General features: G+C 47.5%; 1 protein-coding gene across 3 annotated transcripts in view; it reads right to left on the bottom strand.

Moving 5' to 3' along the window:
• Positions 1-26216, bottom strand: part of CIITA (class II major histocompatibility complex transactivator) — a 242012-nt gene that overhangs the window by 149704 nt on the left and 66092 nt on the right. The window lies entirely within an intron of this gene.

The following is a 26216-nucleotide window of genomic DNA, read 5'->3' as shown; positions in this document are numbered from 1 at the left end:
ATAAAATGGAAGAGACTGCAGAGGAACAGAGAGGGGTAGAGACAGCATAAGATGGAAGAGGGGGCAGAGGAACAGAGAGGGGAGAGGGAGAGACAGCACAGCACTAAAGCACAGGTTTACAGCTTTACCAGCCTACAGCCTAACCAGCTTTCAAAGAAAACTCTAGTATCAAAAGAGCAGGGCACATTCTAGCAGTTATAACAGTACTGGGAGTCTGCACACAGGACAGGAAGTGTTCTTAGCAGCCTGCCTGCATACATTCTCTTCTGCCTGTGCATGCAGCTTATCATCTCTGGAGTAGTGATGGGTCGTTCGCGAACGAGCCGGCTCTTTGCTGCAAACGACAAGAGCCGGTTCTCAGTTTTGAAAAAGCCGATGCCTCAGCCGCCCCACAGAGCTCTGCTTTGCTCTGCAATAAAGGCCGCTGAGGCATGTTGGGAGATGTAGTCCTCCTCTTGCAGCTTGTAGGAGTGTATGGGGCAGAGCAGAGCAGTAGCAGGAGGCATTGCCCCAGTCAGAGAAGCAGTCTGGAATTGTCATGGAGACGGGGCGGGGCTTTTACTCCGATTCTGAGTGGTGTTTAGTGATATTTAATGAAGAGCCGATTCAGAGCCGTAAGAGCCGGCTCTTTAATGGGAGCCGATTCAGAAGAGCCGATTCTCTAAAAAGAGACGGAATTCCCATCACTACTCTGGAGCAGAAACTTCCCTTCTCCCGGGCTGTGTTGCTGTCTTGTGCGGGGGCGAGGCTCCAACACGGACACATCACATTCTTCTCTCTGTGACTGCATCTGTCCCCTGGCTGTCTCGCTCCAGTGTCTGTGTGCAGCCAGTGACACGGGTGGGGGGTCAGACTGTCGGGGGCATAAGCTGGCTGGCCGCTGGCTCCTGGTTTGACTGGCGTGGGGCGGAGTTAAAGGCTAGGCCACACGAGGTAAACACTTTACCTGTGTGGCTACTGAGAAGAAGGGGCACGGCTTTAAAGAAGGAGCCTGGCAGAGAAGAGCAGTATTGATTGCTCTATTGGCTGGGGAGAAGTGGAGGTGGAGGCACTGCTGAGCACATGGTAGCGTGCCGAACACCGGGGACTGAGTCGGGAGGTAATATAATATTAAAAAAACATGGTCACGGTAGCAGCGGCGGGGGAATGCGCCTCACCACCTCATGGCGCCTCACCACCTCATGGCGCCCCAGGCAACCGCCTATACTTGCCTGGTGGGTGAGACGCCCCTGCCCTTATAAATGATCATTGGTCACTTACTCTGGCCTCTAGTGTAATCCCACCTGTGCATGCAGTGCCAGCACTGCCCCATCCTAGTTACTAGTTCAATGGATATTTTTGCTCTAAATGTGTTTGAGATAAGCAAAGATATACTAAATGTGTTTGAGATAAGCATCTATCCTCCAACTAATAAAAGATACGTTTTTAGAATACCAGTTTTATTCTCTGTTTGGAAGCTAAAAAAATAGGTTTAGGGCTCGTTTCCACTATAGCGAATCCGCATGCGGGCACTGCATGCGGATTCGCATACTCAATGTTAGTGGACGGGGCTTTTTCCACGTGTGCGGCGGCAGCGGCGTTTTTCGGTGCGGGAAAAATCTGCACGACAGGGTCGTCAGATTTCGCGTGCGGCAGGAATGCGGGCGAATCGCCGCTAATGCATTCAATAGGGAAATCGCATGCGGCTTTGTCATGCGGATTTCCCCGCGATTTCGCAGGCGATTTTGCATGAAAGGCAATGGAACTTTACACAGGCAGTGACATGGTTAAATTCGCCTGGCTCCTTGCCATGCAAAATCGCATGCGAAATCGCGGGTAAATCCGCATGGGGAAACGCAGCCGCATGCGATTTCTTCAGCGGTGGAATCCAGGCGATTCCGCACCGCTACAGTGGAAACGAGCCCTTAATGTTTTATTGTTTCAGCTGAATGACACAATGTACAAGTGTCCAAGGGATACAATCTATGAATTATTGACCTTTTTTATCTATTTCCTGCACTCAGAAGCTGCTCTCTGCCAGACAACATTTTATGGTTGGAATCAGTTATCAGTGAAGTTTACTAGGTAACTGCTATTTATTTACATACCTGAATGTTTAACCCTTTCAGCGAGGAAAATAAAAAAATGGACATGGCCTAGTCATATGCAGGAATTATATTGTACATACAGATGTTTATTTCATCATGCCATATTTGTTCAGTTTCCTGACTCTGCTTGCTAAAGTGCATTTTCCAGGTACTGTCTTGGAGAGTCCGTTAGGGGTCAGTAACAGTATTGCAAGCTCACTAGTGCATTTTCTATAATGATATTGAAAGATTTCAATGCAGAGATGTGAAACAGGAACTGCACTTTACAGCAAAATCATGCATGCAATCTGCACCAGAAAAGAGGGGAAATGTAATGAATCTGGAAGTTAAAAAAAGGAAGAAAATGATGATTTTTTAAAACTGTGACATCTTTTACAAAAAAAAGAAATTTGTCAGAGAAATGTATTTGTGTTATAATCATTGACTGCCAATATGTAAGGAAATATATGTTAATGCTTCATTTTCAGAAGTATAATTAGCATGTCTCATTTTTCAGTTTGCTGACCTCTACCAGACAAACCGCAAAATGTACGTTGTGGTGTAGTGAGAAACAGCAACAGGCACTACAATCGCTAGTGCATTCAGGGTGGAGTGATTTCCATAGATGTCTGGAGAGTTGGATTGGGTATAGCCACGTCTATGATGTGTGCTCTAAGCCTCCGAGGACGCTCAACGGAACAAAACTGTCGCCAGGCTTAACACCGCTCCCACTTCACCCCACAGCCAGACAAGGATCGGGTAGGATCCGATCATGTTGTATGCACTGTGATTTTATTGGCAAGCCGGATCCATTAAAGCTTTACTAAGACACGTTAATGCGAGTGCCGAACTGTTTCTTCTAATGAACTGTATATACAAAATGTACGTTGTTCCACTTCTAGTGAAAAAGTAGAATGTGAAGTAAAGATGGTTCTTATCTCTGACACAATAAAGGAGATTAGCCCATCACTTGTCAGAGTACGGGGCTACCTGTATTTGAGGAAATGTATATAAGCTTAAGCTTTGCATATAGACGTGAGACAATCAATAACCACTTGCATTTTGTTTGTCTCCTCATACGAGAAATTAAACATTGTTCTTCAGTCTTGGTCCTGGGTGTGGTTAAGGTGAATTTCCCTCACAAAACTGGTCCTTCGAGCCAGAATCCAAGATCCTAAGGAAAGGCCAGACCCACAGGTGACCGTTATCGTATATAGGGGGAGTCCTAAACCACATAGGACTCTTAAAATCCAAAGTACTCCTCCTGAATTGGTGTAAAAAAAAGAGGCCGTTCACCAACTGGACTACCCCAGGTAACGGATTCCGAATTGGCGAACGACTACACTTCAGGTCACTTCAGGTCAAGGTAAGAACAATTTGATTTGATGACCTTTTTATTATAGAAGTATAAGAATATAATCAGAAATTCCCAGTCTAAAGTCAAAAGTTTTATACTTTACAAGATGGTTGTATAAGCAATAATAATTGATGTATTTTTATGTGATCTTTTGATTTTTCAAACATTCACTGGGGCCAGATACCTATTATAAAATGAAGTGGATGAGATATAGAGGGGATATAGAGGGGATAAGATTACTTGGAAAATCTGTATTGGGAACAGTGTGTATCCTTAGTGGTGATGTATTTGAGTGTACAGATCGCAAGTAATCCTGCATGTGTCAGTCACTTGTAACCCTAAAAGTAGTATGATATGAATTGTGTGACTTGATGGTGTTATGGGTGGAAATGTCTCTGAACCAACTAAGAAAACAAGGGATCCAGAGACAGGTACTGAACTGGGTTACACAGTGTACCCTAGTTGTAGGGTCTTCTCTGGAGGCCTGAGGTTGAAATAAATCCTTATACCCAAGGAGGAGGAGGAAGCCCTTGCAGAAATTCCTTCCTAACTATGGTCAAAAGGAAAAGACTGCCAGTGAAGTACAAATCGAACCCAAAGAGTACCGTGAGGCCCCATTAGAAACTATATGCGCTAAAAAAGGAAACCGAGGCAGGGGTTGAACCATTAATAACAGAACATAAGTGGGAGCACTGACCTCACTCATCTATGGGGCACCCTTGTCAGCTTTAGATAAGCTGACCTGGACTCCAGAAATTGAGGATGATATTTGCAGGGTTAAACAGTTCATTGTACAATCTACAGTGTTGGGCCAACCAAATTTTAAGGAAAGGTTTTTCCAGACTGTTGATTGCAAACAAGTTTACAGTATATGACATCGGTGCTGACACAGGTATATGCTGATAAGCATACGCCTATAGCTTCTTACTTTACCAGACTAGATTCAATAGCCCAAAGGGTGGGGAGACAAGAGAGCGCTCCGTAGTGCATTAAATGAGGTTTACTGGATTAATAAAAAATAAATCATCACACTCACATTTGGTAAAATCATGCGTGTCTGTGCCTTTTGCTCGTCCTGCGGGTCGCCTCGTACCATAAGTAGCCTGGCCAGGGCCAATGGTGTAGATGGAATATCAGAGGAGCGTCCGACTGGGGCAAGCGGCGCACAGACTCAGACCTGAGGAAGGCGTGGACTTACGCCGAGACCGGTAGTGACGTCAGACGGCAGAGTCTGTGCGCCGCTTGCCCCAGTCGGACGCTCCTCTGATATTCCATCTACACCATTGGCCCAGGCCAGGCTACTTATGGTACGAGGTGACCCGCAGGACGAGCAAAAGGCACAGACACGCATGATTTTACCAAATGTGAGTGTGATGATTTATTTTTTATTAATCCAGTAAACCCCATTTAATGCACTACGGAGCGCTCTCTTGTCTCCCCACCCTTTGTGTTTTTCAGTCACTGGCACCATCCAGTCTATGAGAGCAGCACCGAGTGCATTTTAAAGGGCCAGTGTTAAAATTGTCTGTGCGCAAGTTTTTCTCTCTTTTTCTACTAGACTCAATAGCCAGAAGCCTCCCACATGGTGTACAAGTAGTAGTGGGTGCTGCACTGGCCATAAACTCCTCAGTCCATGTAGTGTTGTTCCACCCCCTGAAATTAAGGGGAAACCTGCACCTGCCTATCTGACATAGAAAAGAAGGTCTTCCCAAGAAAGTACCTGACAGATGTCCCATTATGCAGACATTACTTATTATGTGGATGGGTCATACAGAAAGGATGGGGGGGGGGGGCAACCTCTATGGTTATTCTTTAATCACACAGGATGAGGTAACAGAAGAAAAATCATTGCCAGGCTTCTGCTCTGCCCAACAAGCAGAACTGATAGCGTTGGGCAGTGCATGCACCCAGGAAAAAGGCAAAATGATCACCATCTATGCAGATAGTCGATGTGTTTTTTTACAATACATATTTTTAAGCAACAATTAAAAAAACTGAAGAGTGGTAACCACCACAATTTCCCAAACCAATTTCCATAGAGATACTATCCTAAAGTTGCGGGACTGTGTACAACTACCAGCCAAGGTTTATGTAAATGTACTGCACATTAAAAAAAAAAAAAAAAAACTACACACACCCACAGAAGAGAAACCTATACTGCCCACCTCATTATTTGGATATGCTACATTATTGAGCCATGGGCAAAGCCATGTCTCAAAAGGGGGATGGTCCAAATAATAGAGTGTTTACGACATATGGATTTACAAATTACTCAAAAATTAAAAATGTTCTCTTATATGTATCTGACCCCAGGTGGGAAGGTCCGTACCAGGTAAAATTAGCAGGAATAATATCTTGGATAGACCTCACACTGTTAAAAGGATTAGGGTCATATAAAGGAACAGTTACTGAGATTCCTTTAGTGCAAAACCCACAATATTTTAAAAGATAGTTATATCCATCACGTCCCTGGCTAGAATAGAAAGGGTTCAGGACAGTTGGGTGGGATGAACGCTAAAGCCTCCAGAGTGACAGTGCTAAATTCGTTGTGGGCTCTGTTGGTTTCTCAGCCTTCATTTGTCAGTCTCTATACCCTGTGCATTAAGGCCTGGGTGTAAGTGAAGTCAGGTAGATGCTACTTTGTCTCCTGTTCAAGCGGGGACGCGCCACCTAAGGTAGGTGAAGACTGTGGCGTTACATTGGGGCATAGAGACTGATTCGAAGGTAGGGATCTAGCAGGCCTTACAGGTCACAATCACTCTGGTCCAGAAGTAGCTTAAGATAACCAGAAACAAGTCAGACGTCTCTCTAAGGCAAGAGCAGTTCCACAGCGCACTATATTGAGTTTACGGACCGGTACATTTGAGTTAGGGGAAGCGTTCTTGTATTTCACCTAACAAACAGAGAGAAGGAGATATAGCAGGAGTTTGAGTAACTAAGCTTTAAATGTACTAACAGTTATTTGTTACTAAAACTCAACAAGTACCTTAAAGAGACTCCATAACAAAAATTGCATCCTGTTTTTTATCATCCTACAAGGTCAAAAAGCTATTCTAATGTGTTCTGGCTTACTGCAGCACTTTATACTATCACTGTCTCTGTAATAAATCAATGTATCTTTCCCCTGTCAGACTTATCGGCCTGTGTCTGGAAGGCTGCCAAGTTCTTCAGTGTTGTGGTTCTGCTATGAACTCCCCCTTCCAGGCCCCTCTATGCACACTGCCTGTGTGTTATTTAGGATTAGAGCAGCTTCTCTCTTCTCTCTTATCTTTTACAAGCTGGATAAATCGTCCTCTGAGCTGGCTGGGCTTTCACATACTGAAGAATTACAGACAAGGGCAAAGCGGTTTGCAGGAAGAAACAAGCAGCCTGAAACTTCAGTGGATGAGAGCTGCAGGGGGAAAGAAACACACAAATGATCTCTTGAGATTCAAAAGGAAGGCTGTATACAGCCTGCTTGTGTATGGATGTATTTTCTATGTGTGGACATACCGTACATCAACCTACTTCCTGTTTTGGTGGCCATTTTGTTTGTTTATAAACAAACTTTTTAAAACTGTTTTTAACCACTTTTAATGCGGCGAGGAGCGGCGAAATTGTGTCAGAGGGTAATAGGAGATGTCCCCTAACACACTGGTATGTTTACTTTTGTGCGATTTTAACAATACAGATTCTCTTTAAGGTTGTATGTTCTAAAAGCTGTGTCTAGGAAAAAGAGGAACATACAGTGGAAAGTTTTGCTTAGGAGAATTGAAAAAGATTAGCCTAAAATAAATGGCAAAATATGGGCTTATAGGGGAGATAAATAAGCCTAGGGAAAGACAGCTGTTAGACCAAGGATACTTTACAAAAACATGGGTCAGGTACACAACTAAAAGTAAAGGTAAAGGTGATTGTATCTTCTGTGCTAATCCCCAACCATATCTAGCAACAGTTCCCTTTTTTTAAAGAAGAAACTAATCTGACCTGTATGGTAATTCTATTCACAAACAGTACCCCAAGGTCTGAATGTAAGAATGAGAGAAAGGCTTGCCCTGAAACTAAGATGCAAAGCATTCCCCCATCAGTTTCTGCCCTTCCAGGAAATTGTACATGCTACAAACTTAGTGATAGTGATGGGGTGGATGTTGGATGTGCAAGAATTGGGGAAAATTACTGTTCAGTGACTATCCAGACATCTCACCCCCATATCAGAAACAGTGGTTTCAGAACCCGCCCCCCCCCCCCCCCAAAAAAAAGCAAGACAAAAAAATAACTAATGTCTGGTGACTGTGCGGTGACCTTAAGCTGTGAAGTAGGTTACCAGCCAGATGGAAGGGCAGTTGTGCCCTAGCACACTTACTTCTCCCTTTCTACGTCATCCCAGTTTCCACAGGTTTCCAGATTCCCCAGCCTGGGAGACCTCACTATGCAAGGACAAGGGATGCCCTGCTGCAATAATTCGACAAGAGAATCTACTTAGATGCCATTAAAGTTCCACGAGGAGTCCCGGATGAATACAAAGCACAAGACCAAATAGCTGCTGGCTATGCTTTGATCTTCATTTGGGTTCAAACTAACAAGAATGTGGACTGGATTAATTACATCTAATACAACCCACAAAGGTTTGTGAACTCTACCAGAGATTCCTTAAAGGGTATTGTTGAACAGCTAGACGCCACCTCTTTGACAGCTTGGCAGAATCGTATAGCTTTGGACATGTTGTTGGCAGAAAAGGGTGGGGTGTACAAGATGTTTGGAACCTTTTGTTGCACTTTTATCCCTAACAACACAGCTCCAGACAGCAGCATTACGTGGGCCCTGCAAGGACTGCAGATGCTGTGAGAGGAATTGGCTGAGAACTCTGATATCGAGAATCCCCTAGCTGGACTGTTTGAACAATGGTTCGGTAAGTGTGGTGACCTAGCATGATTTATTTTTTACCTTTGTAGCCGCAACAGGTCTCCTTACCTTGTTCAGATGTTGTTGTATACCTTGTGTCCGAGGACTCCTCCAATGGCTATTCAACACTGCACTGACTAAAACAATGCTGGTTCAAAAGGACATTGGTGAACTGAGTTTAAACTTGGATAACGTAGAAGATGATCAAGTGTGACCGAATGATGGTCTCTGGGAAAAAGAGAAGCCCAGGGAAACTGGAAAAAGAAAAGCCCAGGAAAACTGGAAAAAGAGAAGCCCAGGGAAACTGGAAAAAGAGAAGCCCAGGGAAACTGGAAAAAGAGAAGCCCAGGGAAACTGGAAAAAGAGAAGCCCATGGAAACTGGAAAAAACTGTCATAGGCTGACATAAAATGAGTATAAGCATGGGCGTAGGGCCTGGGGTCGCAGCAGTCGCCTTCGCGACCGGGCCCGGCTCCTGAAGAGGCGGGGGAGGGGCCCGGGGGGCCCATACCCGTGCTGCCTGTGCCGCTCGCTGCCCTGTTGGTGTGCGCTGTATTGGAGGGGGGAGCCGAAGCCGCGGGGAGGGAAGCCCGACCTCTCACTCCCTTCCTCTCCCCGGGCTCCCCCCTCGAAATTCTGAGTGAGCGTGCAGGGTAGCGGCGCTATACTAAACTACTCACCTCCGTCCCAGGTTCCAATCGTCGCTGGTCTCCTCCCGCTCCAGTCCACATAGATGCTGATACACACGCTGCGTACACGCTGACGCAGCAGCGTGTGTATCAGCATCTATGCGGAGCGTGAGGAGACCAGCGAGTCAGCGACGATTGGAACCTGGGACGGAGGTGAGTAGTTTAGTATAGCGCCGCTACCCTGCACGCTCACTCAGAATTTCGAGGGGGGAGCCCGGGGAGAGGAAGGGAGGGAGAGGTCGGGCTTCCCTCCCCGCGGCTCCGGCTCCCCCCTCCATTATTGGGGTGGGGGCACCTACCTAACCTGACCTAACCTGGCGGGCAGCTACCTATCCTGGGGGGCACCTACCTATTCTATCCTGGGGGGCAGCTACCTAACCTATCCTGGGGGGCAGCTACCTAACCTATCGTGGGGGGCAGCTACCTAACCTATCGTGGGGGGGCAGCTACCTAACCTATCGTGGGGGGCATCTACCTAACCTATCCTGGGGGGCAGCTTCCTAACCTATCCTGGGTGGCAGCTACCTAACCTATCCTGGGGGGCAGCTACCTAACCTATCCTGGGGGGTAGCTACCTAATCTAACCTATACTGGGAGGCAGCTACCTAATCTAACCTATACTGGGGGGCAGCTACCTAATCTAACCTATCCTAAGGGGCACCTACCTATCCTATCCTGGGGGGCACCTACCTATCCTATCCTGGGGGGCAGCTATCTAACCTATCCTGGGGGGCAGCTACCTAATCTAACCTATCCTGGGGGGCAGCTACCTAATCTAATCTATCCTGGGGGGCAGCTACCTAATCTAACCTATCCTGGGGGGCAGCTACCTAATCTAACCTATCCTGGGGGGCAGCTACCTTATCTAACCTATACTGGGGGCAGCTACCTTATCTAACCTATACTGGGGGCAGCTACCTAATCTAACCTATACTGGGGGCAGCTACCTAATCTAACCTATACTGGGGGGCAGCTACCTAATCTAACCAATACTGGGGGGCAGCTACCTAATCTAACTATATACTGGGGGCAGCTACCTAATCTAACTATATACTGGGGGCAGCTACCTAATCTAACCTATACTGGGGGGCAGCTACCTAATCTAACCTATACTGGGGGGCAGCTATCTAATCTAACCTTTACTGGAGGGCAGCTACCTAATCTAACCTATACTGGGGGGCACCTACCTATCTAACCTATACTGGGGGGCACCTACCTATCTAACCTATACTGGAGGGCAGCTACCTATCTAACCTATACTGGGGGGCAGCTACCTATCTAACCTATACTGGGGGCACTTACTTATCTAACCTGTATTGGGGGCACCTACCTACCTAGTTAGCCTATACAGGTGGCAACTATACTGGCTACCTATATTGGAGGCACCTACCTAACTAATCTATACTGGGGGCATCTACCTATCTAACCTATGATGGGGGCAACTATTCTGGCTACCTATATTAGAGGCACCCACCTAGCTAACCTGTACTGGGGGCACCTACCAATCTAACTTATACCGGGGGTGCCTGCCTATCTTACCTATACTGGGGGCAACTATACTGGCTACCTATGCTGGAGGCACCTACCTGGCTAACCTATACCGGGGGCAACTATACTGGCTTACCTATGCCTGGCTACCTATACTGAAGGGACCTATAGCTGGCTATAGGGATTTGTGTGCGTCGAGTGTTGCTGGGAGGGGGGCCCACATCCAGATTCCGCATCAGGGCCCAGAGGTTTGTAGCTACGCCACTGAGTATAAGGCAGGGAGGAGTATGTCAGAGAAATTGACTTGTGTTATAATCATTTAATGCCTATATGTAAGGAAATATATGTTAATGCTTCATTTTCATACAGTGTAATCAGCATGTCTCATTTTTCAGTTTGTTGACCCCACACATATCCTGTACCAGACAAACAAAATGTACGTTATTCCACTTCTAGTGAAAAAGTAGATAGTGAAGAACAGATGGTTATTACCTCGGACACAATAAAGGAGATTAGCCCATCACTTGTGCGGGGCTATCTGTATTTGAGGAAATGTATATAAGCTTAAGCTTTGCATATAGACGTGAGACAATCAATAACCACTTGTATTTTGTGTGTCTCCTTGTATGAAAAATTAAACATTGTTCTTCAATCTTGGTCCTGGGTGTGGTTAAGGTGAATTTCCCTCACAAAATTCATATATTTATTGCTGACAATTATGGCTTAAAAAATTATTAAAATAAAAAGCTATCTGGGTATTCCTTAGTTCAAGCCCTATCCCACAGAGCTATATCAATCGCTGCCATGCACTGATGAGAACCAGAAAGTCCAAAACAGTGATATGTATGTCTGCAAAATGTTTAAGCTATAGGCTCACTATACAGCAGAGGTTCTGGATGAGCAGCCTTGCTTTCTAATGGCATAAAGAGATGATCTGCATAGTTGGGAGTGATGCATCATGGGAAACCATACTTACACACCTCAAGCTGAATTATTGCAAAGACCTTCTGTTTTAAGAATGCAAAATTATATTCATAATTATAAATAGTGATCTGTTTTTCATTAAGCATGTAAAAACAAATTCCCATCGGATTAAGGCTTGGCTCACAATGGTCCTGACGCATGTAGCTGCAGTAATATTGCATGCACAGACAGCACATGGCAATAATACCATTATTTCTGCCAGCAGTATCAGGAGTTACGCTATAAGCGCCACCTGCAGTACTCAAGTAGTGCAACTGCTGCTACGGAAATGCACATTACTAACGGTAATGCTTGTTAGTAAGGCACGTTTCCATAGCAATGGTTGCTCTACTCGAGTACTGCGGGCTGTGCTAATAGCAGGGCAGTTATGTGCATCAGGCCCAATATGAGCAAAAACGGTCAGTTTTCTGCACCAGAACACAATATACATCTAAAAAGATTCTATGGTAACTATTGGATCCATTCACACATGCCCCTTGTGTCCTGTTGTGTCCCTTGTGATGACTTTTTCAGACAACGGATAAAAGTCAGTCATGTCATAATAGCAGGGGTCGAGTCCTGCGTGAACGCGGGGGGATGACGTCCACTTACTATTATTGCAGAGTGGACGCAGTCCCCCCTAGCACCCTGGAGGGGAGCAGCGCAGCAGAGAGGAGCATTGGGCAGAGCAGCGGGGAAGGGCGGACGTTCCCCCCCCCCTCCCTCACCTTAGGGCTCCTCTCCCTGGCTCTCCCCTCCATAACATTGAGGCTGTGACTGGCGGCGGTGGCTGGCAGCGGCGGCGGTGGGCGGGAGTTACCTCCTCCAGTGTTCCGGCGAGTGGACGCTGTGCGTGCGTGCGTGCAGCTAGTCTGGTCTTCACTAGACCAGACTAGCTGCACGCATAGGATCATTAAGGATAAACTGGAGGAGGAGTACACTCCAAAGAAAGCAAGTGTGCTAACTAAATTATAAACATATAAATTTTATTGTTACATTCCACAGTTTAAAAGGAAATGAATTCCACTAAAAGGTACAATGCCTGCAATGAGGTCGGCCGACCTTCAAACCCACCGCACACACCACACATCCATTCACGCGCCCAGGGGGTAATGAGTTAGAGTGATCACTCAGTTGAAAAAACAGGAATTCCTGTGTAAAAACTCACTACACCTTCAGTTCCTCTCAACAAAAATCAAATGATGTTCCTCATAGGTAAGCATGGCCCCAGCAATGGTTAATCAAGCAATGGCAATCCAAACGATGTAGCAGAAGAAGGAGAAAGGAAGCAGGCTCCACTCGCAAGCCAGTTCAAGATAACAGCATAAGCGGCATGATGCATGCATAGAGGTTGTAAACATACTCTACCGGCTCCTCGGTGTCAGCGTCATGAAAATGTTCCAGCTTAGCACAAGCGTGTATACTCCAGACGAGCCAAGTAGAGCCGCTGTGAAACTGCCAGTGAAATGCCTCCTGGCTGATGGTGCTGAGACCGGGATTCGCCGTGCTATGGCTTGAAAGCTGTATGAGTCCGACCAGTGCAGATCCGAGTATGCACGGTGGGGGGTGCACGCCGTGCGGGAGATGGAGTCAGGAATCCGCACTGCGGGGTATGAGAGAGGATGCGGTGAAGGTGTCAGGCGGCTGCGGTGGCAGAAGACAGCTACTCCAGGCAGGCCGTACCAAAACGCCAAGAACCCGACATGTTTCGCCGGTAGACTTCCGGCTTTCTCAAGGGGGCGTGTCAGTCATACACATCCATGGGTGCACACTTCCCATTTATACAAGTATTCGGCCAATCAGCTTCTATCGGTCATCCCGCCCATACGCCCGCAAACAGCAAATGCCGTGCAAGCAGGAATGGGTGGGCGGCCAACAGCACTGGGCGGCACATCATATAAATAAACAAAGTGTCAATAATGAAAAGGTGGATAGGGCCTACAAAATTCCATTAAACCCAAGTACAGGAGAATGGGGAAAGTGTTTATTCAAAAGAAAAGTAAGGGCGACATAAAGACAAGCGTTCATGTCACCTCCAGGGAAAATACCCTGCAACTATGTAAATGAACACTCAATATATAAAAACAGAGGCCAAATGATGCATGTGGGGCCACAATGCCAAAGATGAAAAGGAGGGGGGGGAAGGAAGGGGTCAAGCTGCAGTCCCACAGGGGGAAAAGGGCACAGCTCAAAGGTGGCACCCCGCCGACTTAACGGAGGGGAATGCCACATGACGCAGAGCGCAAGGGACCAAAACAGCAAATTACTGAGGCAGGAAGGAGGCATAGCTCTGTGAGTCATTCAGTCCCGGAGGAACAGTAGCCTTTAAATCAAATATCCAGCGTGCCTCACGCTGGAGGGCCAATCGGTCAAAATCCCCACCACGTATGTTGGTGTGAATCCGATCCAGACCGATTACTCTCAGGTCTTTATATCTACCCCCATGGACGGTCTTAAAGTGGGATGCCACTGGTGTAAGAGCTTCTAGTTTTTTACTTTTAATTTTAGTGACATGCTCATTGATACGTCTCCTAAGTTCCCTCTTGGTCTTGCCCACGTAGAACGCCCCACACGGGCAGACCAAGAGGTAAACAACCAGGATAGTATCACAATTCACAAAGTGGGAAAGGGTCCAGGACCTGCCATCAGGCAGTTGTACCACTCTTCCAACCTGCATGAACTGACAGATAGTGCACCCTCCACATCTGTAGGTTCCAGTAACCTTACAGTGTCTGGCGGTCTCCGTGATGCCTGAGAAGTGGCTATTAACAAGTAGGTCTCTCAAGGACGGAGCCCTCCTACAGGAGACCAACGGAGAGTCCGGGACCAGGGGACCTAATTTGGGATCATTCTTTAAGATGTACCAATGACGCTTCAAAGCATCTATTATCAAGCCATGCTGGACGGTGAATCTGGTACAAAAACGTACCTCGTTATTAGAGCGTTTAGAATGTTGTTGTGCCCCTATTAGGGCATCGCGGTCGGCGTGCGCTGCACGCTGATATGCTCGTCTCAGGTGGACATCACGATATCCCCTTTCCCTAAATCTACAGCGTAGATCCCTGGCCTCAGTTTCAAATGTTGCTTCCTCTGAACAATTCCTATGCACCCTCAGATACTGTCCGGTGGGAACCCCCCTGACAGTATGCGAGGGGTGGAAGCTATCAGCTCTCAACAATGAATTGGTGGCCGTCTCCTTCCTATAAAGGGAAGTGGAGACGTAGCCATTGGCATCGATGGAGATCCTCAGATCAAGGAAGGGGATAGACATGGTATCATCCTGGAACGTAAATCGTAGATTGTAATCATTATTGTTGAGACGACATACAAATTCGACCAGCAGATCGCGCCCACCTGTCCAGAAAAGCAAGATGTCGTCGATGTACCTGTGCCACGACTCAATGGCAATAATACCATTATTTCTGCCAGCAGTATCAGGAGTTACGCTATAAGCGCCACCTGCAGTACTCAAGTAGTGCAACTGCTGCTACGGAAATGCACATTACTAACGGTAATGCTTGTTAGTAAGGCACGTTTCCATAGCAATGGTTGCTCTACTCGAGTACTGCGGGCTGTGCTAATAGCAGGGCAGTTATGTGCATCAGGCCCAATATGAGCAAAAACGGTCAGTTTTCTGCACCAGAACACAATATACATCTAAAAAGATTCTATGGTAACTATTGGATCCATTCACACATGCCCCTTGTGTCCTGTTGTGTCCCTTGTGATGACTTTTTCAGACAACGGATAAAAGTCAGTCATGTCATAATAGCAGGGGTCGAGTCCTGCGTGAACGCGGGGGGATGACGTCCACTTACTATTATTGCAGAGTGGACGCAGTCCCCCCTAGCACCCTGGAGGGGAGCAGCGCAGCAGAGAGGAGCATTGGGCAGAGCAGCGGGGAAGGGCGGACGTTCCCCCCCCCCCTCCCTCACCTTAGGGCTCCTCTCCCTGGCTCTCCCCTCCATAACATTGAGGCTGTGACTGGCGGCGGTGGCTGGCAGCGGCGGCGGTGGGCGGGAGTTACCTCCTCCAGTGTTCCGGCGAGTGGACGCTGTGCGTGCGTGCGTGCAGCTAGTCTGGTCTTCACTAGACCAGACTAGCTGCACGCATAGGATCATTAAGGATAAACTGGAGGAGGAGTACACTCCAAAGAAAGCAAGTGTGCTAACTAAATTATAAACATATAAATTTTATTGTTACATTCCACAGTTTAAAAGGAAATGAATTCCACTAAAAGGTACAATGCCTGCAATGAGGTCGGCCGACCTTCAAACCCACCGCACACACCACACATCCATTCACGCGCCCAGGGGGTAATGAGTTAGAGTGATCACTCAGTTGAAAAAACAGGAATTCCTGTGTAAAAACTCACTACACCTTCAGTTCCTCTCAACAAAAATCAAATGATGTTCCTCATAGGTAAGCATGGCCCCAGCAATGGTTAATCAAGCAATGGCAATCCAAACGATGTAGCAGAAGAAGGAGAAAGGAAGCAGGCTCCACTCGCAAGCCAGTTCAAGATAACAGCATAAGCGGCATGATGCATGCATAGAGGTTGTAAACATACTCTACCGGCTCCTCGGTGTCAGCGTCATGAAAATGTTCCAGCTTAGCACAAGCGTGTATACTCCAGACGAGCCAAGTAGAGCCGCTGTGAAACTGCCAGTGAAATGCCTCCTGGCTGATGGTGCTGAGACCGGGATTCGCCGTGCTATGGCTTGAAAGCTGTATGAGTCCGACCAGTGCAGATCCGAGTATGCACGGTGGGGGGTGCACGCCGTGCGGGAGATGGAGTCAGGAATCCGCACTGCGGGGTATGAGAGAGGATGCGGTGAAGGTGTCAGGCGGCTGCGGTGGCAGAAGACAGCTACTCCAGGCAGGCCGTACCAAAACGCCAAGAACCCGACATGTTTCGCCGGTAGACTTCCGGCTTTCTCAAGGGGGCGTGTCAGTCATACACATCCATGGGTGCACACTTCCCATTTATACAAGTATTCGGCCAATCAGCTTCTATCGGTCATCCCGCCCATACGCCCGCAAACAGCAAATGCCGTGCAAGCAGGAATGGGTGGGCGGCCAACAGCACTGGGCGGCACATCATATAAATAAACAAAGTGTCAATAATGAAAAGGTGGATAGGGCCTACAAAATTCCATTAAACCCAAGTACAGGAGAATGGGGAAAGTGTTTATTCAAAAGAAAAGTAAGGGCGACATAAAGACAAGCGTTCATGTCACCTCCAGGGAAAATACCCTGCAACTATGTAAATGAACACTCAATATATAAAAACAGAGGCCAAATGATGCATGTGGGGCCACAATGCCAAAGATGAAAAGGAGGGGGGGGAAGGAAGGGGTCAAGCTGCAGTCCCACAGGGGGAAAAGGGCACAGCTCAAAGGTGGCACCCCGCCGACTTAACGGAGGGGAATGCCACATGACGCAGAGCGCAAGGGACCAAAACAGCAAATTACTGAGGCAGGAAGGAGGCATAGCTCTGTGAGTCATTCAGTCCCGGAGGAACAGTAGCCTTTAAATCAAATATCCAGCGTGCCTCACGCTGGAGGGCCAATCGGTCAAAATCCCCACCACGTATGTTGGTGTGAATCCGATCCAGACCGATTACTCTCAGGTCTTTATATCTACCCCCATGGACGGTCTTAAAGTGGGATGCCACTGGTGTAAGAGCTTCTAGTTTTTTACTTTTAATTTTAGTGACATGCTCATTGATACGTCTCCTAAGTTCCCTCTTGGTCTTGCCCACGTAGAACGCCCCACACGGGCAGACCAAGAGGTAAACAACCAGGATAGTATCACAATTCACAAAGTGGGAAAGGGTCCAGGACCTGCCATCAGGCAGTTGTACCACTCTTCCAACCTGCATGAACTGACAGATAGTGCACCCTCCACATCTGTAGGTTCCAGTAACCTTACAGTGTCTGGCGGTCTCCGTGATGCCTGAGAAGTGGCTATTAACAAGTAGGTCTCTCAAGGACGGAGCCCTCCTACAGGAGACCAACGGAGAGTCCGGGACCAGGGGACCTAATTTGGGATCATTCTTTAAGATGTACCAATGACGCTTCAAAGCATCTATTATCAAGCCATGCTGGACGGTGAATCTGGTACAAAAACGTACCTCGTTATTAGAGCGTTTAGAATGTTGTTGTGCCCCTATTAGGGCATCGCGGTCGGCGTGCGCTGCACGCTGATATGCTCGTCTCAGGTGGACATCACGATATCCCCTTTCCCTAAATCTACAGCGTAGATCCCTGGCCTCAGTTTCAAATGTTGCTTCCTCTGAACAATTCCTATGCACCCTCAGATACTGTCCGGTGGGAACCCCCCTGACAGTATGCGAGGGGTGGAAGCTATCAGCTCTCAACAATGAATTGGTGGCCGTCTCCTTCCTATAAAGGGAAGTGGAGACGTAGCCATTGGCATCGATGGAGATCCTCAGATCAAGGAAGGGGATAGACATGGTATCATCCTGGAACGTAAATCGTAGATTGTAATCATTATTGTTGAGACGACATACAAATTCGACCAGCAGATCGCGCCCACCTGTCCAGAAAAGCAAGATGTCGTCGATGTACCTGTGCCACGACTCAATGTGGCACACGTACATCGACATGGACTCATCAGAGAAGATCTCCCGCTCCCACACCCCCAGGTATAGGTTAGCGTACGACGGGGCACAAGTGGTCCCCATCGCCGCACCCTGCACCTGGAGGTAGTGGGTCCCCTCAAAGACGAAGATGTTGTTAGAAAGCAAAAATTCCAACAATGATAACAAAAAACCGTTGTGAGCCGCACGCGAGATGCTCAATTCACTAAGAAAAGTGCCGGCGGCATTAATGCCTCGATCATGGGGGATGCTCGAATAGAGGGCCTCCACGTCGAGGGCCACCAGTAGTGTACCAGCAGGGACCTGCAGACCGTTAACAATTTGGAGTAGATGTAAAGTGTCTCTAACATATGATGGCAAAGTTTGTACATGCGGTTGCAGATGCCTGTCCAGATAAATGCTGATTTTTTCCGTGAGTGAGCCCCTACCCGATACTATTGGGCGTCCAGGGGGTTTGATCAACCGTTTATGTACCTTAGGTAAGGCATAAAATGTAGGGGTAATAGGTCTCGATACCTTTAAGAATTGACTAGTCTCCTCATTGATCACATTGCGATGTACTGCATCGTCAATAAGGGCCTCAAGGTCACCCTGGCATCTGGTGGCCCTCGACATGGGTACCCTCATGTAACATCGCCCATCCCCCAAGAGATCCATACACATATCTCTGTAATCGGAATTGGTCATGATAACCACATTCCCCCCCTTATCGGAGGGTTTGATTATCCACTCCTTTTGCTCTCTAAGCATATCAAGTGCCGCAGCTTCCTGTTCAGACAGATTCGTCTTAAGGGGTGTCCCCACTCTGATCTTCAACAGATCCTCCTCAACAACCTGCATAAATGTCTTCAGACTTGGATTTAATGAGAAGGGGGGAAACTTGGCAGATCTATTCCTCAGACCCACGTCCGCCAAGTGTGGCAAATAGACGGGAGGAGCCAAACGTGCCCCCTCCATCGTTTCCACACCAGGTAACGTGCGACTTTCAGGATTCATCTCCAATTCCTCGAGGATGGCGAGGGCTCGTAAATCGTCGTCCGTCCAGACCTCACCCGGGGGAACCACTGTGCGATTCATTTCCTTGTTAGCAAACAAGGACTGTAGAAGGATCTTTCTGCCAAAGATGTGAAAATCGGTGATAACCTCAAATCTGTCCATATTATGGGTCGGGCAAAAGCCCAACCCCCTGGACAGAAGTGCGACCACCGTCGTAGGTAGTTGGGTACCTGTTAGATTGATAACCTGTAAAGGATTCAATTCCTGGGCAGAAACATCATTTAAATCATAATCCGTTTTCATATCCCCGGGTGAGTCTGTCCTAAAAAAGGAATAACAGAGGACGATGCAGAGTCCCCACAACCAGCGCCAGATCTTCGGGAACCCCCCGAAACACCCGGCTCCTCTTCCTCCGGTGAAGTGCATGACTGACTATGTCTCCTCCTGCTAGCCTGTTGTACAGGCTTCTTTTTCTTCTCTTTCCTTTCTTTCGATCTAGATCTAGTATTATATCGCCCTGCACTATTTTTGGCCGAGCCTGAACTTTGTGACTCCGCCCTGCTTGACCCACTCACCGAGGAATCAGATTCCTCTACCGCTGGTGGTTGTACTGGATCTTTAGCACCCGATGGCTTAGGTCTACCAGGAAAAGGGCGTTTGATCCCCCACCTGTAAGCAGTCCCAATTTTGTACGCCGTCCTGTCCCTCAAAACTTTTTGATCGCGAGCGACAACTTACTCCTTGTTAAACTTGCTAATATGGCTCTCCAAATCAGAGCTACGTTTTTTGTACAACGGATCTGCACTTAGATCCTTGAGGGACTCGGAAATGCGCACTATTTCACTTTCCGTAGATTCCAGATCTGATTCGTCAAGCTCATTCATGAGCGTTAGGCAGGTTTCGGCACAGGCCTCAAAATTTTGTTCCCACCTCTTTTTAAACTCGTCGTTTAAATTTTTTCTATGGGGGAACACCTGGAACCTAAGCCACAAAGGTGCAAAATGATCACTTAGATAGAGTTTATTATAACGGATATTCCACCAAATCCTGGACTTTTTCTCGTACAGTTTGGTGAGTTTACGAAAACCACTGTTTATTAATTGCTGTCCATCCCTTGAGCTCTGCGTCTTAGAACAGTCCCTCTCCACCTGCGAGACCAGAGCATCCCACCGTAGCATTGTAGCCTGATCCAATATAAATGCACCACTCCACTAAAAGGACAGGCTATTGGTCCCCAGGACTGTGTGTCCAGTTTAACCCTAAACAGCTGGGTATATATCCTAGCGGGGACAAAGCGCTGGTCACAGGTAATCACATATTGGGGTGTCTCCTCCAAAGATAAGAATCAAAGGATCATTAAGGATAAACTGGAGGAGGAGTACACTCCAAAGAAAGCAAGTGTGCTAACTAAATTATAAACATATAAATTTTATTGTTACATTTCACAGTTTAAAAGGAAATGAATTCCACTAAAAGGTACAATGCCTGCAATGAGGTCGGCCGACCTTCAAACCCACCGCACACACCACACATCCATTCACGCGCCCAGGGGGTAATGAGTTAGAGTGATCACTCAGTTGAAAAAACAGGAATTCCTGTGTAAAAACTCACTACACCTTCAGTTCCTCTCAACAAAAATCAAATGATGTTCCTCATAGGTAAGCATGGCCCCAGCAATGGTTAATCAAGCAATGGCAATCCAAGCGATGTAGCAGAAGAAGGAGAAAGGAAGCAGGCTCCACTCGCAAGCCAGTTCAAGATAACAGCATAAGCGGCATGATGCATGCATAGAGGTTGTAAACATACTCTACCGGCTCCTCGGTGTCAGCGTCATGAAAATGTTCCAGCTTAGCACAAGCGTGTATACTCCAGACGAGCCAAGTAGAGCCGCTGTGAAACTGCCAGTGAAATGCCTCCTGGCTGATGGTGCTGGGACCGGGATTCGCCGTGCTATGGCTTGAAAGCTGTATGAGTCCGACCAGTGCAGATCCGAGTATGCACGGTGGGGGGTGCACGCCGTGCGGGAGATGGAGTCAGGAATCCGCACTGCGGGGTATGAGAGAGGATGCGGTGAAGGTGTCAGGCGGCTGCGGTGGCAGAAGACAGCTACTCCAGGCAGGCCGTACCAAAACGCCAAGAACCCGACATGTTTCGCCGGTAGACTTCCGGCTTTCTCAAGGGGGCGTGTCAGTCATACACATCCATGGGTGCACACTTCCCATTTATACAAGTATTTGGCCAATCAGCTTCTATCGGTCATCCCGCCCATACGCCCGCAAACAGCAAATGCCGTGCAAGCAGGAATGGGTGGGCGGCCAACAGCACTGGGCGGCACATCATATAAATAAACAAAGTGTCAATAATGAAAAGGTGGATAGGGCCTACAAAATTCCATTAAACCCAAGTACAGGAGAATGGGGAAAGTGTTTATTCAAAAGAAAAGTAAGGGCGACATAAAGACAAGCGTTCATGTCACCTCCAGGGAAAATACCCTGCAACTATGTAAATGAACACTCAATATATAAAAACAGAGGCCAAATGATGCATGTGGGGCCACAATGCCAAAGATGAAAAGGAGGGGGGGGAAGGAAGGGGTCAAGCTGCAGTCCCACAGGGGGAAAAGGGCACAGCTCAAAGGTGGCACCCCGCCGACTTAACGGAGGGGAATGCCACATGACGCAGAGCGCAAGGGACCAAAACAGCAAATTACTGAGGCAGGAAGGAGGCATAGCTCTGTGAGTCATTCAGTCCCGGAGGAACAGTAGCCTTTAAATCAAATATCCAGCGTGCCTCACGCTGGAGGGCCAATCGGTCAAAATCCCCACCACGTATGTTGGTGTGAATCCGATCCAGACCGATTACTCTCAGGTCTTTATATCTACCCCCATGGACAGTCTTAAAGTGGGATGCCACTGGTGTAAGAGCTTCTAGTTTTTTACTTTTAATTTTAGTGATATGCTCATTGATACGTCTCCTAAGTTCCCTCTTGGTCTTGCCCACGTAGAACGCCCCACACGGGCAGACCAAGAGGTAAACAACCAGGATAGTATCACAATTCACAAAGTGGGAAAGGGTCCAGGACCTGCCATCAGGCAGTTGTACCACTCTTCCAACCTGCATGAACTGACAGATAGTGCACCCTCCACATCTGTAGGTTCCAGTAACCTTACAGTGTCTGGCGGTCTCCGTGATGCCTGAGAAGTGGCTATTAACAAGTAGGTCTCTCAAGGACGGAGCCCTCCTACAGGAGACCAACGGAGAGTCCGGGACCAGGGGACCTAATTTGGGATCATTCTTTAAGATGTACCAATGACGCTTCAAAGCATCTATTATCAAGCCATGCTGGACGGTGAATCTGGTACAAAAACGTACCTCGTTATTAGAGCGTTTAGAATGTTGTTGTGCCCCTATTAGGGCATCGCGGTCGGCGTGCGCTGCACGCTGATATGCTCGTCTCAGGTGGACATCACGATATCCCCTTTCCCTAAATCTACAGCGTAGATCCCTGGCCTCAGTTTCAAATGTTGCTTCCTCTGAACAATTCCTACGCACCCTCAGATACTGTCCGGTGGGAACCCCCCTGACAGTATGCGAGGGGTGGAAGCTATCAGCTCTCAACAATGAATTGGTGGCCGTCTCCTTCCTATAAAGGGAAGTGGAGACGTAGCCATTGGCATCGATGGAGATCCTCAGATCAAGGAAGGGGATAGACATGGTATCATCCTGGAACGTAAATCGTAGATTGTAATCATTATTGTTGAGACGACATACAAATTCGACCAGCAGATCGCGCCCACCTGTCCAGAAAAGCAAGATGTCGTCGATGTACCTGTGCCACGACTCAATGTGGCACACGTACATCGACATGGACTCATCAGAGAAGATCTCCCGCTCCCACACCCCCAGGTATAGGTTAGCGTACGACGGGGCACAAGTGGTCCCCATCGCCGCACCCTGCACCTGGAGGTAGTGGGTCCCCTCAAAGACGAAGATGTTGTTAGAAAGCAAAAATTCCAACAATGATAACAAAAAACCGTTGTGAGCCGCACGCGAGATGCTCAATTCACTAAGAAAAGTGCCGGCGGCATTAATGCCTCGATCATGGGGGATGCTCGAATAGAGGGCCTCCACGTCGAGGGCCACCAGTAGTGTACCAGCAGGGACCTGCAGACCGTTAACAATTTGGAATAGATGTAAAGTGTCTCTAACATATGATGGCAAAGTTTGTACATGCGGTTGCAGATGCCTGTCCAGATAAATGCTGATTTTTTCCGTGAGTGAGCCCCTACCCGATACTATTGGGCGTCCAGGGGGTTTGATCAACCGTTTATGTACCTTAGGTAAGGCATAAAATGTAGGGGTAATAGGTCTCGATACCTTTAAGAATTGACTAGTCTCCTCATTGATCACATTGCGATGTACTGCATCGTCAATAAGGGCCTCAAGGTCACCCTGGCATCTGGTGGCCCTCGACATGGGTACCCTCATGTAACATCGCCCATCCCCCAAGAGATCCATACACATATCTCTGTAATCGGAATTGGTCATGATAGGCACAGTGTCCACTCGCCGGAGCACTGGAGAAGGTAAGTCCCACCCACCGCCGCCGCTTCCAGCCACCGCCGCCAGCCACAGCCTCAATGTTATGGAAGGGAGAGCCAGGGAGAGGAGCCCTAAGGTGAGGGAGGGGGGGGAGGGAACGTCTGCCCTTCCCCGCTGCTCTGCCCAATGCTCCTCTCTGCTGCGCTGCACCCCTCCAGCTGGGGGGGCACCTATACAAGTGGCTACATATACTGGGGGGCACCTATACACCTGGCTACATATACTGGGGCCACTATACACCTGGCTACATATACTGGGGCCACTATACACCTGGCTACATATACTGGGGCCACTATACACCTGGCTACATATACTGGGGCCACTATACACCTGGCTACATATACTGGGGCCACTATACACCTGGCTATATATACTGGGGCCACTATACACCTGGCTACATATACTGGGGCCACTATACACCTGGCTACATATACTGGGGCCACTATACACCTGGCTACATATACTGGGGCCATTATACACCTGGCTACATATACTGGGGACACTTATACACCTGGCTATACTGGGGACACCTATACACCTGGTTACATATACTGGGGACACCTGGCTATACTGGGGACACCTATAGACCTGGCTACCTATTCTGGGGACATCTATACACTTGGCCACCTATTCTGGGGACAACTATACACATGGCTACTTATACTGGGGACACCTATAGACCTGGCTAGCTATACTGGGGGTACCTATTTTGGGAGAACTGCTGTCAGATATGTATTTTTGGGGAACCGCTGATGCCAGATTACGTGTATTTTGGAGAACCGCTGCCAGGTTGTGTATGTTGGGGGACCACTGCTGCCAGATTACATGTATTTTACGTGTATTTTGGGTGATCCACTACCAGGTTTCACGTATTTTGGGGAACTGCTTCCAGATTATGTGTATGTTAGGGGAACTGCTGCTGCCAGATTGTCTATTTTGGGGGAACCACTGCCATATTATCTGTATTTTGGAGGAACCTCTGCCAGATTATGTGTATTTTTGGTGAAATGCTGTCAGATTACATCTACTTTTTGGGGATACACTACGACAGAGCTCAAACTTCCCCTGGCAGACCTTTTATACCACTGCTAAGGCCATGTATATTTGGCCCCACCCATGACCACGCCCACGCTATGCTTAATCAAGCCCATTTTTCGGTGCGCCGCGCTACGCCTACACTTCTCTTTCCAGGACTAGACCCCTGCTATTGCTACTATGCCATTTCAGATGCAACAGACATGTGAACATGTTTTGCATCACATTGATGGTGACAGCGTATACGACATCCACGGCACTGAATTATCTAATACCAAAAAAGAAAGTTACCTACAGACCCCTTTTGTAATCACTGTTTACAGGGAATGAGATACTTCTGTATACAAAATTGGATCTGTGTAAGTGCTGTCATGTCATTTTGTCTGACTGTATTCTGCATATAATGTAAACAGCAGAATGTTATGAGCATAGCAAGTAATTACTTTGGTGAAAAAACAAGTGGAGTAGGAGACACCGTTTAGTCCAAAACTAGCCAGGGAACCGTATAGGGCAGGGTGGAGGCCAATAGACACCAGGTTGTATAGGGGAGGGAGGTAGGACCAATAGACAACAGGAAACTGTATAGGAGAGGCAGGGAGGACCACTAGACACCAGGCAACTGTATGGGGGAGGGAAGGGTACCACTAGACCCTAGGGAACTGTAAAGGGAAGGGACAGGAGCCAGTAGAAACCAGGGAACTTTATAAGGGAGGGAGGTGATCATTAGACATTCAGGTTGACCTGCAAATTTGTCCCAGTGTTCATTTTTGGCCCACTTAGTATTTCAGTTTGACACCCCTGATCCAGATTATTACCATTGTAGTGAGGTTAATATTTTACAATTACATAATCTTATGTTGGATTGCAAAGCTATGTAAACACATTAGATTAAACTTGGCTGGGGTGGCTCATAAACACAATGCTAGATACTGGTTAAAACTACTGTGTATACAGCAGCTACTTGATGTCACCTACAAATCTGGCATGCCAAACCTTTGGTAGACCACTCACTTCACCCTTAAAAAACCCTTCTGTCTTGCACTTCACATAGTGTCACTTCTGTACAGCATCGGGCCCAGCTTCCCCGGCAAGCAACAGTCCTTCCTTGTACACGTGTATGAGGCTTACCGTAATATTGTGAGAGCGAGACCACATGTATTCAAGTAAGGAAAAGGTCAATATTCTCAATGGTTGTCTTGTTGGCCACCTGTATTTGTGAGTAACCACTTTTTGCATGTTCTCTTCTACAGTTCTGATTTACTACATACTACACTAGAATGACTCTCGGTTGTCCTACTGTCTGTCTTTTTGAAAATCATCAGCAGTGATACTCGGATACCCCCAATCACGAATTTGAGTGATCACGAATTTGACTTCGCCCACTTACGAATTGACTCATGATCATGATCACGCATAGAAACAGATATCCGACTTGAGTGTGGTTTTGAGTTGAATAACTGCATCACTAGATGATCCCCAGTGCCACATTGAAAGTGCACCATTGTTTGCGCCACA

The sequence above is a fragment of the Hyperolius riggenbachi genome, chromosome 7 (genome assembly GCF_040937935.1).
Source record: "Hyperolius riggenbachi isolate aHypRig1 chromosome 7, aHypRig1.pri, whole genome shotgun sequence".
In the NCBI taxonomy this organism is placed as follows: domain Eukaryota; kingdom Metazoa; phylum Chordata; class Amphibia; order Anura; family Hyperoliidae; genus Hyperolius; species Hyperolius riggenbachi.
Note: the sequence above shows the minus strand (reverse complement) of the source record. Positions and strands in the feature narration are given on the sequence as shown.